Source organism: Tympanuchus pallidicinctus, unplaced genomic scaffold (assembly GCF_026119805.1).
Source record: "Tympanuchus pallidicinctus isolate F22 unplaced genomic scaffold, pur_lepc_1.0 scaffold3, whole genome shotgun sequence".
NCBI classification, from domain to species: Eukaryota; Metazoa; Chordata; class Aves; order Galliformes; family Phasianidae; genus Tympanuchus; species Tympanuchus pallidicinctus.
The window spans coordinates 99,847,309-99,861,260 of record NW_026294747.1 but is presented as its reverse complement, the minus strand read 5'-3'; positions in this window follow the sequence as shown (position 1 = coordinate 99,861,260).

The window sequence follows — 13,952 nt, the reverse complement described above, 5'->3', positions numbered from 1 at the left end:
AGTTAGAGCCCTGGAGCTACTCCTGGGAGCTGCTTAGTAAGTCTCCAAGGTGTCTTTCAGTTGGTTTGTAATGACTTTTTGTTTGTTTTTATTATAATGGCCCTGGACTGTCAGTGAGGAGATCATGACAGAGATATGCATTCTCCTACTTAGTTTGTCAGCCAGAAGTTCCAGGACTGTAAGATTCTCTCCAGTACTTCATTATATTTTGAATTAGCTTTCAGTGCTTGCCTTGATAAACACCAAGTATCAAATGTGAGCTTAAGGGGAACCATACATTTAGAAAAATAAATTGAAATGAGACTTCAATATGAGGGGAATGTTGGCAACCTGCTTCAGTTGCTGTTTCTGTAGTAAGAGAAGCACTGTTCCCTTTTTGCCTTTAGTTCTCCTGTCTCTTGTGCTAAGAATAGGTTTCTTTTTCTGAAAAGGCAAACCAAGGCTTTGTTGCAAATGGATACCTGTGCATGTTGTTGCTATTCTGAAGAGTTCTGTGCTGTCAGGAAATGCGCTCAGGCAGTTACAGAATCGCAAAATAAAGAGACTGTCCATATTATCTCTAGACTATTAAAGAAGGAGCAGAACATGTTACCAGGAAAAAATCCATGAGTTTTTAAGACCGTGATTGTGAGTAGATCTATTGACTCCTATATTTTCTTGCTATCTTAGCAGGAAGCCTACTGTGCAGCAATTCTTAGATATTCTGGCGAAACAGTCCTATACACCAGTGTGCTCCCTAGGGATTCAGTTGTGCCCAGACATGGGGACAAAGGCAGATTGCAAGCATTTCTTTCATTCTTAGCCTGTTTTCTGTATCCATTTGTGACTGAAAGGACTGTTGGTTTAGCACTGAGTCTCATGTCCAGAAGCACATTACTGCTGCTTGTTGTGGAGGAAAAAGAGGGGGTGCTTTTAGCATCACTGACGCTGCTTTGGAGGAGTCTGTAGGGTTAAGCATCAGCTGTATCCATGACTGCGTGGCGTGACTGCTTTGAAAAATAAATACTCTTTATTAATAACCCCTCTCAGTGGTTCTATAACAGTACACGAATAAACAGTGGCAAGCATACAATATAAGTTGAAGGTAAAAAGACAGCAGGAAGAGGAAATCAAAACACTCATCTATCACTTGACAACATAATTGCAGCCATGGGTGATAAACAAGAAACGTTCATTTCACTCAAATCCATACTTCTAAATACCATTGCTCTGTCATTATGTGAGACTGATAAACATTTTCCTTTGTTACCTTCACTTGATGTGGAAAACTGTGGTTTGTTCTGCTAGCATTTAATAAATATTATGCTAGTAAGCTGAAGTGATGACAGGAGTTTGTTTGTAGAATTTCACCTTTCTCCACCCTCCATGTGGATTTCACAGTCTGGGAAGGGCAGAGCTTTTCTTAAAATTGCTGTTTCATTACCAGCTTCTTACAATCTAGCTCACAAGCTGGGTTTGCTAATGTAGCATTTTAATAACTAGCTGCAGCTCTGAAAGGTGAAGTGTGGTACAGTGAGATTAGATGTCAGTGCAGGTATGGTCGTGGAATGAGAAGTGACAAAACCCCAGGAGGACTTGTGGCTCTGTAAAGCCTTCCAGCACAGAAAGGCAGTTGTGCTGGTAATACCCTGGGCAAATCTGACAACTGTGATCTTCCAAATTACACCTCCAGAGAAGACTGGAAGAAGATTGATTGCCGTATAAACCACGGGGGAGCTGACTTGTGTCCTCCAGCTGTCTCCACAACAGCCAGCATTGGTGAGCCAAGGTGCTTCCCAGTCTGATAACCAACACCTGAGGGGACTGGTGGTCTCATTCATTCCATCAGTGCCATGTTTGTAAGTACACTGCTTGGCTGGAATCAATCTCCTAGTTTATTTCACATCCCCATTTCTTGAAATTTCACCTGGAAGCCTCTACACCCTGGGTCTTCTAATAATCAGGTCCTGTGCCCTTCGGTGCGCAGCCATTGCTTATTAATTGCATTTTAACGAGCATCTCTCACCTGCAGGGAGCTGCTCTGCACTACAGTATATAACATAGTACGGTACTGTTTATTGTATTCATTCATGCAAAAATGCTGGCCTTGGTCTTGAGTATTCATTTACTGATTGTGGAGAAAATGTGCAGTTTCTGGTGGAGGCATTTAAGTCAATTATATCTTGTTTCATCCCCCCTGCTATAGGCAGGGACACCTTCCTGTAGACCAGGCAGCTCAAAGCTCCATCCAGCCTGGCCTTGAACGCCTCCTTGGAGGGGGCATCCACAGCCTCTCTGAGCAACCTTTTCCAGTATCTCACCACTCTCACAGTAAAGAATATCTTCTTGATATCTAATCTAAATCTACCCTCTTCCAGTTTAAAGCCATTTCCCCTCATCCTGTTGCTACCTGCCCCTATAAAAAGTCCCTCCCTAGCTTTCCTGTAGGGCTCCCTGTAATAAATCACACCAGCAAGAGAATGCATTTCCTTTGGTGCAGCTCTGCTGTGCTTGAAGCATGGCAACAAAACAAATCTGTATAAAGCTGGCAGTTCTTTCTGGGGGCTGTAGCAGCATATATGAAGACTGATGTTCTCTGAATTAATGCAGCCTGTTGACCTACTTCATGAAGCACCCAAGCAGGAACTGGAGTGGATAGCTGTGTAAATAGCAAGGAACTGCCCTTCTGTGTAGCACCAGTTCAATACCCAGCCCTTCTGTCATTGGGCGACTTGCATCTCTCCCCTTAGTTTAGCTGTGTGTGTGCATGGTATGAGTGTGTCAGAGGGGAGAGCATTACAAAAAGTTTTCCAGCAGCATCGATGCCCATGGTGAGACGAGGGCTACTTATGCCCAAATTCTCTCCCTTATTTGTTCTGCTTTCCTCATTCCTATACAATGCCATGTGTAGGTTCCCACCTATGTGTACTGCTGTTGACATTCCATACCAGAATCATTCCTGAGTTTGAATACTGAGGACCTGTGCTATGTTTGTGCTTAGTGATCTCAGTGGCCAATCAGTCATTAATGGAATCAGAACACCCATGTATCTACTGCCTAGGACGCACTGAAATTCACTGTTTGTGAATAATTTGATTTTTTTGGAATAAATTAATCTCTACTTTCATGGCAGTAAATTTGGACATTAGAACAGAACCCATAACATGCAATCAGCTAAGAAAGCAAATGCAGTTTTTGTGAATGCAGAAAATGGCTTAAGTTATTTTCCGTGATGTGTCTGCTGGAGATGGGACCTTCTGTGCTCTGGTGCATCTCAAATTCCAGGGTGTAAAACCTTCTGGCAAAAGCTGTACATATTGAAGTCAAACTATGGATAAAGCCAGCTTTGGGGGATTTGGGAGGAATGGGCTTAGAAGGCAGATTTTTAGCCAAAAAAACCCTGTTTAAACCAATTTCATATTGTTTGGTTTGTGCTATATAATTTGCTTCACATTTCCCTGGGTGACAGAAGCTTGCAGTCAGCCAAGTTGAGTTTTCATCTGTATTTTCATCTCCTTTCTCATTTCCTTTCTAAGTAGTAGAAAGCCTTAAAAAATGTGTTTTCTGCAGGTGCTCAAAACAATAACCTTGAAGAGGGTCCCCTGACAACCTGCAGCTCTGTTGAAAAGCACTATGATTCATCTTTCACAGGCAAGACACAGTAATTTTGTAAACCTTTCTTTTTTTTATTTCTAGAAGATCAAGATGGAACACCAATGTTGCTGGAGCAGAGGCTTTTGTGCAAGTGGCCTCTTCAAAAGCAATCTTACACAGATTCTCACCAAATCCTGCAGTAATGTATTATTGCTCCGTGCAGCAACAATGTGTTGTTGCTCACTCACAGTGTGATGTACGGGTTTGCTGCCTCAGTTTTGTAAAGAATTTGAATGCATTGCTTGGCATTGCACCAAAGATGCATGAGAGCATTTGGCAGCAGGTGATAAGAGGGTTAACTTATGCTGTGCAGTTCAAAAACACTCTGCCTTCCTCTTCCTTTATTTTGCAGGCCTCAAAGTTTATCACTGCATATGGAGCAAGAGTTGGATAGACAAGAAGCAGATTTGATTTATCTTCCCTCATCTTTCATTTCTCTTGATCACAGGTCAACAGAAAACTTCTTTCCCTGGATGCTGCTTAAAGAGAAAAATCAGTCATTTTCTGTGAAATTGACAGTTGATATCTAAACTGCTATTTCACCCCGCTGAGATGGTGCTGCAAAATGTCGTACCGCTCTTCCTCACCTAACCATGGCCACGGTGCCTGTGGGCTGAATGCATGGCTGCGGGGCCTGTGGGCCGATGGCACGACTGCTGGGCCTACCTGGTGTTGACTGCACCCAACCCTGTTGTGCACGCAGTCTGGAAGGAGTTTTGGGTAGGCTTGGTCCTTCTGTGCCATTGGAAAGCGCCTGGTGCAGCAGCTCTTATAGCTGTGTATGCCTGTGTTCGTGTGCTGGTGGGGTGCTCAGTGAAGGCTTATTTATTTCACCAGCTCTGAGCTGGTAGCGCCATTGCTGTTTGCTTGCTTCTGATGAGGAGGCTCAGTGACAGGTTTTCAAGCATTGTCTGTTTACAGTTCAGTGAAACCGCTCCAGTTGGGAAAGCGGTCTGATCCCATCATTCTTTGAAGGGAGAAAAAAAGTCAACAGACTCCTGAAACTTCAGTGGAGACGTGGCAGGAAAGCGCTGGCCCTCTCCCCCACTGTGCAGCCCTCTCTGGCAGATGTTTACCAACGTACTCTGATGCAAACACAGCGCTTGCTCTTGTCTGAAATACATCTATGTCAGAAAAATAATCAGGCGCTGTCATCTGGCCTCATTGCAGGCAGTGTTCTGACTGGTCACCTTCTCCTAATCGCTTAATGAGCTTCATTGCAAATTATTAAAAGTAATTGCTGATTTGCAAGCTTAGGGAGATGGTGACAAAACCATTTCATAGTTATCAAACATCGGTGTTAAAATAATTGCTGTTATATAAGTATGTAAGTACTTCGTCTATTAAGTCACATTTAAGAAACCTAATGAATTATTAGTGCCCAGCTCTTGGTTTCTGAAGTATTTTTACGACCACAGCCTATACTATATATATATATATACTATACTATATATATATACTATACTATACACACATTTAAGTTAAAGCTGGTAAGCAGAGGCTGCAAGAGGGCACAAGTACATCAACTCTTGGCAAACTGCAAGATTTATCTCCTTTCCCACAGCCTGTGGGATCTGAGTGACACAACAGAGGACAAGCGCTTGGTGAGGTGCTGGAGACAGAGATTGCTCAGAAAGAGGGTTTGGAGGACAGCTGAGGGCTGGCAGATGAAGGGAGGGCAAGGCTGGAGGGAGATCTGGGAATGAAGATGTCCCACCTCATGGTGAATGTGCTTTAACCCAGCTGATAAGATAAGCAGCCCTTGAAAGGAGAAGTTCAGGCACACAATCTTTAGAAGAAGCATCTGAGTACTGAGTTATTTCCTGAGAGAGTGCCTGCTGGCCGCCCGCAGATAGATTTTGATTCCTGGATTAAGGGCAGGAATTGAAGTCAGGCCCTGTCTTCAGTGATTGCTCTCAGCTGTCCTGAGCCATCCGCTGCCCACTGTAGTGCTGTGCCCCTGTGGGGCTGGGATGACTTTGATCAGGGACCATCAGGACACAAGGACCTGTCATTCTGAAGCCCAGGGCCTATGTTGAGGTATCTGCCAGCCTCTATCCCGCTGCCCTCCTCTCATTTGTCTCCATTTGCCTCTCCATGGCAGCAGCTGTCACTCATTTAATGGCAAACTAAATTACCACCAGTGACCTGCCAGCTCTGTCAGGGCCTCACCGCAGCAGACACCAAGAAATGGGGAAAGAAGATGCCATGCATGAGGGAGAGGGGAGATGCACAGAAGAAGTTTGGAAGAGGACTTTGTTCTGCGTCTCATGCATAGCCACAGTTAGCTACAGTGGAATTGTTGATCAGGCCTGGATGTAACGATACCTCTGCTGCTTGGTGTCTGTGGTGTGACAGGACTGTAAAAGTCCCACTCCTGATCCTCTGACAGTTTGCTTGGAATTCAACATGTCTGACAGTGCCTGTGACTGATTACATCTGCGGCTCGCTGGCAGTTCGTACACAGCACAGGAGACATAAACATCTTGACAAAATCCTAAAGGGTGATAATATCCTACTAACAACTAAGCTTTCTTCTTCTCTCCTCTTTTTCTTCTTTTTTTTCCATTGTAACAGCCAGCCAGGGATGGAGACCCTGACTATCTCTGCTTGTGGAAGTTTGCCAGTTATGCAAAGAACAGAAGATGTTTGGCTCCTTCATTGCAGAGATCTGGAAAATAGATTTAATTACATTTAGATTTAACCTGCTTTCCTCTCTGCTTCATTCAGTTTTCCTTTCTATTTAAATAGGGAATGACAGGGCAGGATCTGATCATTTTTGCCTTTTGTGGATTAGGGTGGGAGTATTCAAAGGATTATTTAAATCCCACAAGGTTATTTAGTTTACGGATTGGATCCTGTAATATCTAGCTTCAAATTTTACAGGTTCACGTATCAAGTAACCAAATTGCCTGAGTTAACTAAAGTCTATCAGGTAGATACAATCTCTAATCTCATGCCTTCTCATTGTGAAGTCATGCTTTTAAAAAAATTCCTAGGAATGGAAATGTACATTTTTGTATTTTCTGCTGCAAAGCCCAACCCAAGGGAAGTCCTGTGGGATGAGTGTATCTGAGTGTGCTGACTCCACAGTGACAACAGCTTAGAGGGAAGGGGAGGGCAAGATTTACTGAGAGGGCTCAACACCTGCATGTGGCTGTAGGGCATGGCATGTGCCAGGCTGCGGGACCACGTGTGCTTCCCATTTGGGAACTCAACTAAGCTGATGCTGAGTGCCTTGGTGAAGTCTCCGCCCTAAACGACGTTAATTATGTCCCAAGAAGGGCACGTGCAACAGGGAATTGGAGTTAGGGGAAAATAGGCAACTCTGAAAAAGTTTTGTTTGTACCCAGGAAAATTACCTAACTCTAATGTTAAATAATTCAGTGCTTTCCTACCTTCCTTCAGTAATTCCTGTCATGAAGTTGCATGCAGTAGCTGCAAAGTGCTGTAGGCTACGATATTAAATTGAACTCAGGGCTCAGGTGTTAGGGTTTTCAATGAGTTCATCCATCTGTAAACCAGCCAGCCCTTTATGAGAAAAAAAGAGAAAAGAAAACTATCTTGCTGATCATTTATCCCTAACAAAAGTACGGAGACCTGTGTGCATCCTTTGCATGGACAAATGCAGTACGGCTCTCCTTTGTGTGCTGAGCAGATGTAGCACGGGTTTTGGATGAGTTGTAGTGGCACAGACTGCAAAGCAACAAAGCCAAGCAAGTCCTCCGGGACCTGCAATCAGCATTCAGAAAAGCAGAGCCAAGCTATTCTTCAGTGTGAAAAATTTCAGGTCATCTGATGACAGCGCGTGCACCACTAGTTGTGGTGGGAGGAAACTAAATGCTCACTGGAAATTTTTCCTCACCTTCATTTTCCCCTTCAGGATTGGCTGTGTCTTGCCCAGCTGACGCTTATGATGATGCAGGTGGGAAATAAAGGAGCTGGTATTGCCTGTATGCTGTGCCTGCAGTGAAGTTGCTGCCAGGTATTGACTTCATGAGGAGTTTAGAGCTATTTCCCACAGCCCATGGAGGGCTTCCACTACCCCACAGCTTGTCTTGAGGGCTACCAACACAGTCTACTGTGTTCATTGAACAGGCAGAAGGCAACCGGCCACTTCAGCTGGTCCAGGAGCAGCAGCTCACGGTCTCACATGGAGGCCTAGGGCTCCCTGTGAGCAGGGGAAGACTCAATCTGCACTACTGTGCTAAGGGTTTCTATAGGGTCAGTCCATTCATGCCTTGGACTGCACATTCCTTCCGCAGAGCAGCAGCAATGTTGCCTCTTACAGAAAGAAGACCTGGTAGGTTTTTTCTGATACCTTAGCAAAACCATATACTGGAGCTGTTAGAAACTCAGAGGAGGAGATTTGAGCCTTGAAATGAACCAGAAAACAAATGTAAGTTTATTATTTTATGTTGTTATAAAAGGAAACCTTTTGCTGCTTTTTGATGTCTTTCACTATAATTACTCTCATGTTCACACAGACCTTGTGAAATTCAGGCAGCATATGAAGGATCTTGTTAAACGCAAGTTGCATCCAACCCTAGTTCCACATTCCCATTAGCATTCATGTCAGGGAAATGAGAAAGGAGGAGACAAGCTCCATTTGCAACTTTTATTATCACAAGAAATTCACCCCTTTTTATTTTGGGTTGACCACATTTTTTCCTACAATGCTACAAATGTCACTGTCTAATTAAGATGCATAGAGAAGGTGGGACCGTGCTTTCAAACGTTTGCTTTACATATGGTTTTATAGGAGCTTCCCTTGCAGAAGAGACGATATCTTCTGGAAGAGAATGCTCTGAGGGATTTGAGCCATGCAGATGATGGGAAGGCAACTTTGGTGCCTTGGCAGCTTGGTACTCAGCTTGCATTTGTGGGGCTCAGTGAACACTGCCCTGAATTGTCCATATTTTGAGTATATGCCAGTGTAGGAGACTATTCTGTTAACTTCTGCGTCTCAAAGTTTGCTGGGAACACCGACGGACTTGTTCGAGTCCAGACAAGTCTCGAGCAAGGACGAAGAAAACCTTTGTCTTGAGACAGATGGACAAGTCCAGGCAAGCCCTCGGCAAAGGTGGTGAAATCCTTTGTCTGGGGGAACGCAGGTGGGCGAGGCCAGGGGCAACGAGAGCGAGATGAGCTGCAGCTAAATGGCTGTGAAGTGCTCCTTTGTGTGGCCCTATCTCCGGATGATGGCCATCTCGGGGGGTACTCAATGACTCTTGCTCAAGGCCCATCCTTGTCACATAGGCAGGAGAACAAGGAGGATAAAAGAGGAACTGAAAACCACGAGGACAGGTTTCTGACAACAGATTCCTCATGAAGAACGGCAGGGTTTCTGACTACAGATTCCTCATGAAGGTGGAGAGAGAGAGAGAGAGGAATTCCTGAAGATAGAAGGATTCCTGAAGATTGAGGGGATTCCTGCATACTGTCGAACTCTCCTGAGCCTGCTGCCTGACCGCTGTTGCTGCTTCAAGAATTGGCTCCTCGACTTCCTCGTCTACCTGCCTGCTGCCCAGTGCCGGCCACGCTGCTGCTCCCCGTCTTCTGCTGCGTTCTGCCCGGGACCTTCAAACACCGTGCAACGGGGCCGCTGCTGGATCCTGCTGGTGACTATCCTTGCTTTACGCAACTCCTGCTTCTTTTCCATCTTTTCTATCGCACTCCTTCCCTTCCCCGTCTCCCTGATTAGGTCTTAGTAATAAACTGGATGGAACAACATATGAACCGTTGTTTCTTAATCTCACACCGGATATACAGATATTAAAGAACCTCATCTCCCTCCTATAAATTGGAGCGAGACAGCCAGCAACTTGATATTGTTGGCTAGGAAATGACCGAGAAGAAATTGATAAAAGACTGTTCTGCTCTTTGTTCAGAAGGGATAAGGACTTTTTTTTAGTGAAACATGATCTGCCTTGCTGTGCATTTCATACTGCCAGCACAGCTATCTCACACCTCCTGACTGTAGCTATAGTTTAATCACGAGACGTGTTTCATGCTGGAGCAAGCCATGCAGCTATAATCATGTTTTCATACAAAAACTCCATCTGAGCTGTCTTTGCTTTTGCCAGAAATCCTTAGCTATGCTAGTGGACCTGCTCATTTCAGTGGGCTCTCCCTGCAGTTTTTCACTGGCCCTTCCTGAGCCCAGCTCTGGCAGGCTGCGTGCCACCCATCAAGTGCCATCCTGTTGCACTGCACGCTGTGGGGCTGGACAACAAAGTCTGGGATCCAAGAATTGTCTTAGGATGTTGCAAATTGAATCCAGCTTTAGTCTATAAGCATTGTCCTAGCTCTAGTCATGCCTCCAAGTGAAGATGCTCCATGGTTGAGTTTCTAGCCCCAGGTGTTCTCTGAATCTCCAGTGAAGGGTAAGCTGGTTTTGTCACACCAGTCCCCTTCAACACCAGAAATATGATTTCACCCTCTCTTAATAGATGACTTTGATTCAACATATGGAGGCTAAAGATTCAGCCTTTCTGATTTCCACCTGCGGTGGATAAAACTGGCTGTGAATTATTTATAGCATCAATCTGAGCCCTTTTTTTTTTTCCTTTTAAACTCGTGAATTAAGCAGAGTTCAAATGAGTGTCTGAGAGAGAGGAGGTGGGAGGCTTTAAAGAGGTGAAAATAACAGGAAGACAGCTGCTGCGTGTTGGCTCGATCAGTGTGGTTCAGCACCCTGTGTCGATCTGGGGACGGACTGCCTCGCATTAATCAGAATATGGTTAATATTAAAAAAGCAGAGGAACTCTTCTGACTGGTGCTGGGTTTGCATTAATTCTGCCATTTAGCTTTCTCCGCAGGCTCATCAAAAATAGAAAGAGCCATTGTTATGATGATTGCTGGGTTTCTTTTCAGAGCAGCGGAAGAGGGGAAACGAGACACAATTTAGGCTTTACAATCTGGAGATGCAGGGAGAGAAGTCCGAACAGTTGCTTTGCCTGCTATTACAGCGAACGCTTTCAACCTCTCTGCAGAAGCCCATCCTGCCAAGCGGGGGGGCCCTGGCAAGTGCTGAGCTCCTCTCCTCCAGCTCCTCTGCAGAATGAATGCAGCCCTAGTGTGGGGCTGCAGCAACCCAGCAGGGCTCTGGATGAAAGGTCCCATAGCTCAACCAAGGACCATCACCCACCTGTCCCCCTGCAGAACACCAGATGGCTTTGTCCAGGGGGGCACTGGTTCCTCCAGAAAACCTCTGCTGAACTCTGCAGACTGCAGGTTTCTTCCTGTCTGAGCTATAAGCACTTAGGGGTAGGTACTGTTTTGTCCTCAGATACCTGTAAGAGCCCTCTGTGAGTTGGTTGCTCTGTGAGTAGCAATAGCAGTTGGCTCACACTGAGAAGCTTATGCAGTACAAGGTCATGCAGGAAGATATCCCCCCTGCTGAGTGCAGGGAAAGGATCTGGAGGGGGGGGTCCTGGCTCCCCAGACAAAGTTCTGGGGGACTGGGGGATTGCTCTGTGTGTGGGACCTACAAAGGACCTTCATGGATCCAAGCTGCCATTTCAGGTGGCCTGCCACAGGCCCTTGATCACAGGAGCCTTTTCTATTACCGTGCTTAATTTCTTTAACCAGAAGAAGCAAACACACTTTACATTTTTCTCTGATTACCTCTGATTTGGTTAGTGAGTGATGTGTTCACTTTCTTTTTTCTCATTACTAGCTGGAGAACCTCGTATCCTTTTTTTTTTTAAATGTAATAAGCAGTTAACAGGTAACTTACTTCAGGTGTTCTGAGGACGCAGCTGTGTCACACTGCAACAAATCAGCTGTCTTGTACAATCTTGGTAAATGGATAGAAGCAAAGCTTTCAGCCTGTAATCACTTATGGAGATATCTAGAATATATTCAGGTATTCAGATGATTAAGCTAGCAGTTTTTGTCTGCTCTACATTTTCAAACAACAGAAAAGCTGCTAATACTTTCAAGAAAGATATTTGGATAAATATCCAAAGAAAGATTGGATATTTAACTAACATCCAATACAATACCATAGCAAGTAATAAGCTTTACGTGCCCTTCTGATGCTGGGGACACAGGCATGGTGCAGGATTGGCCACAGTCTTGCACAGATCCCACCTGTGGTGAGGTCTGACAGCTCTGTGTCCATTTGCACTCTTACGGAGCCTTGCTTGCCATGCAGATTTATTGGTCAGGTCTGAGATGGAGAATCTGAAGGCTCCGTTGGGGAATATGTAATAATATTCTTCACATATTAATAAATCTATAATTCCTAGGGAGAGCACTTCAAATACCTACTAGAATTAAGCAGCAGTTGCACAGTATTTATGATACAGAGGCATACTACTGGACTGGCTGTAGTGTGGATTCAGATAAGGTAGGATTGCATGCAAACATCAATTCAGCTTGCAGAGTATTACAGCAGCCCATTACTTGTTTGGGACAAATGGTCTCCCCTGTAACTGCGGTGCATTTCAGCATTTTGGTCATGGACAACCAGCAGCTCCAGCTCAGGCTCTGTAGAGGAGCTAGGCAAACCCCACATGAAAGACTGGTAATAAACTGGCTGTGTTCAACATGTAATACTGAAAACATTTTTACTGCATTGAACAGTAGGAAATTGCACTGCGGAGAACTTTCTTTGCAGGCTTTTTTTTGTTGTTTTTGTTTTCTCAGTTACTTTTGTCATTGACAATAAATACTCTGCTTAATTATAGTTATTCCTTGTGCTTTCAAAGATTTTGTCCTTTCTCCTGCTTCCATCTCCTGTGGAGAAACATCTGAAGACATCTCAGAGCTGTGCCAAATGCTCTGTGGGATCCTTGCAAGATTAGGCTCCTTCAGGCAAGAGTAGGGTATCAAAATCTATCTCAAAATAAGCAACCACCAGCCCCATGTACTACAAATGCCTTAAAACCATACGTGACTTCAGTAGAGGATTCTGGGCACAGCTATGTCATGGGAGGGAGCATGGAGATTTCTCTGCTGTGCTACGAAGCCTCTGCTCTATGTGATGTTCCCTCGAGCTTCAGCTGTTTTTTGCTGCACTGTTTGGTGTGAGAACTGACTCTACCACATCCTTCAATGGCAGCTCAAGCTAACTTGTGATCAAAGCTGAAATTCGGGGCATACTGTGACATTTGGAAAGGACATAGTGAAAACTCTAAATGTTATTGGGTCATGGAGAAAGGATGCGGTAGGTGTTGGTGCACACACAGCACATAAAGAGCTTGGGTGCTTCTAAATACACTTGTGCCCTCTTTTTTCTTTTTTTACGAACAGTGTTCGATCCCAGTATTGTAGAGCCAGCTGGGAAAGTGTGGAGGAAGAAGAGCTATAAAGAGCCACTTCCAACAGCCCTGTTCCAGGAACCCTCCCACTCAGGTCAGAAGCTGAGAGAAATTACTTTCCTGAAGAGGGTCAACTGAGGGGCACAAACCCATCCCTGTGGCTCCCAGCGTGAAGGGTTGTCCTTAAGTAGCCTTGTTGCGTAGGGCTGTGCCTAAAGAGTCATATTAACCCATAAGAATTTTCTGAAGATAACAGTATTGGTATTTTCATGTGTTTCTTAACCAAATAATGGATTTTCATGGTTAGGATGTTCTTTTGCAGACTATTAAGCTTTCCCTCCCATATACTTAAAAGACACTGTTTTTTCATTAAATGTGATTTTTTTTTTTCTCCAAGGGCTTGAAATCACTTTGTTTCTGGAAGTTTTTAACTTCAACTAGTTAGTTTTCCTCCACATCTTTTTTCATTATGACTGCCTTTAAAAAACACTGATCATTATATGTCTCTTTTATGCTCTTGGCTTTTATTAGTGTGACCAATAATGGAACTGGTTGCAACCATAGTGCCTCTGCTTTCACAGTCAGCCATTTTGGTCAGTGGATGCCTTTCCCTCCCACAGAGAAAAGCTAATTGTTGGTCTAAATTTACTGCAGCAAATCAAAAAAAATTTATCTTACAGCCATTGGTGCCTTTCTATCAGTAAAGTCAGTAAAAACTCTCATGCCTTCAGCCTCTGGTTTGTACCATTATAAAGAAAGGGGATTGTTAGAAAAAAGTAAGTATTTTTGTGTTCTTATTCTAACAGACTTTCTGGACATGATCTTTGGTGGTTACAAAACTAGTTCCAAGAATATCAGTTGCAAATGAATGCCAGTCCCCACATTCACAGGATTGTGGTTGTTTGTTTCTATTTTATTTTTATTTTTTTACTTTGCATTATACTATATTTATCAAGGCAAGGTTTTTTCACCTTAGAGTGCAATCACACTCCCACTTTAACTCTGCCTGGATCAGCAGCACTTCTTGTAGAAGTGACCCAGCTGCACAGA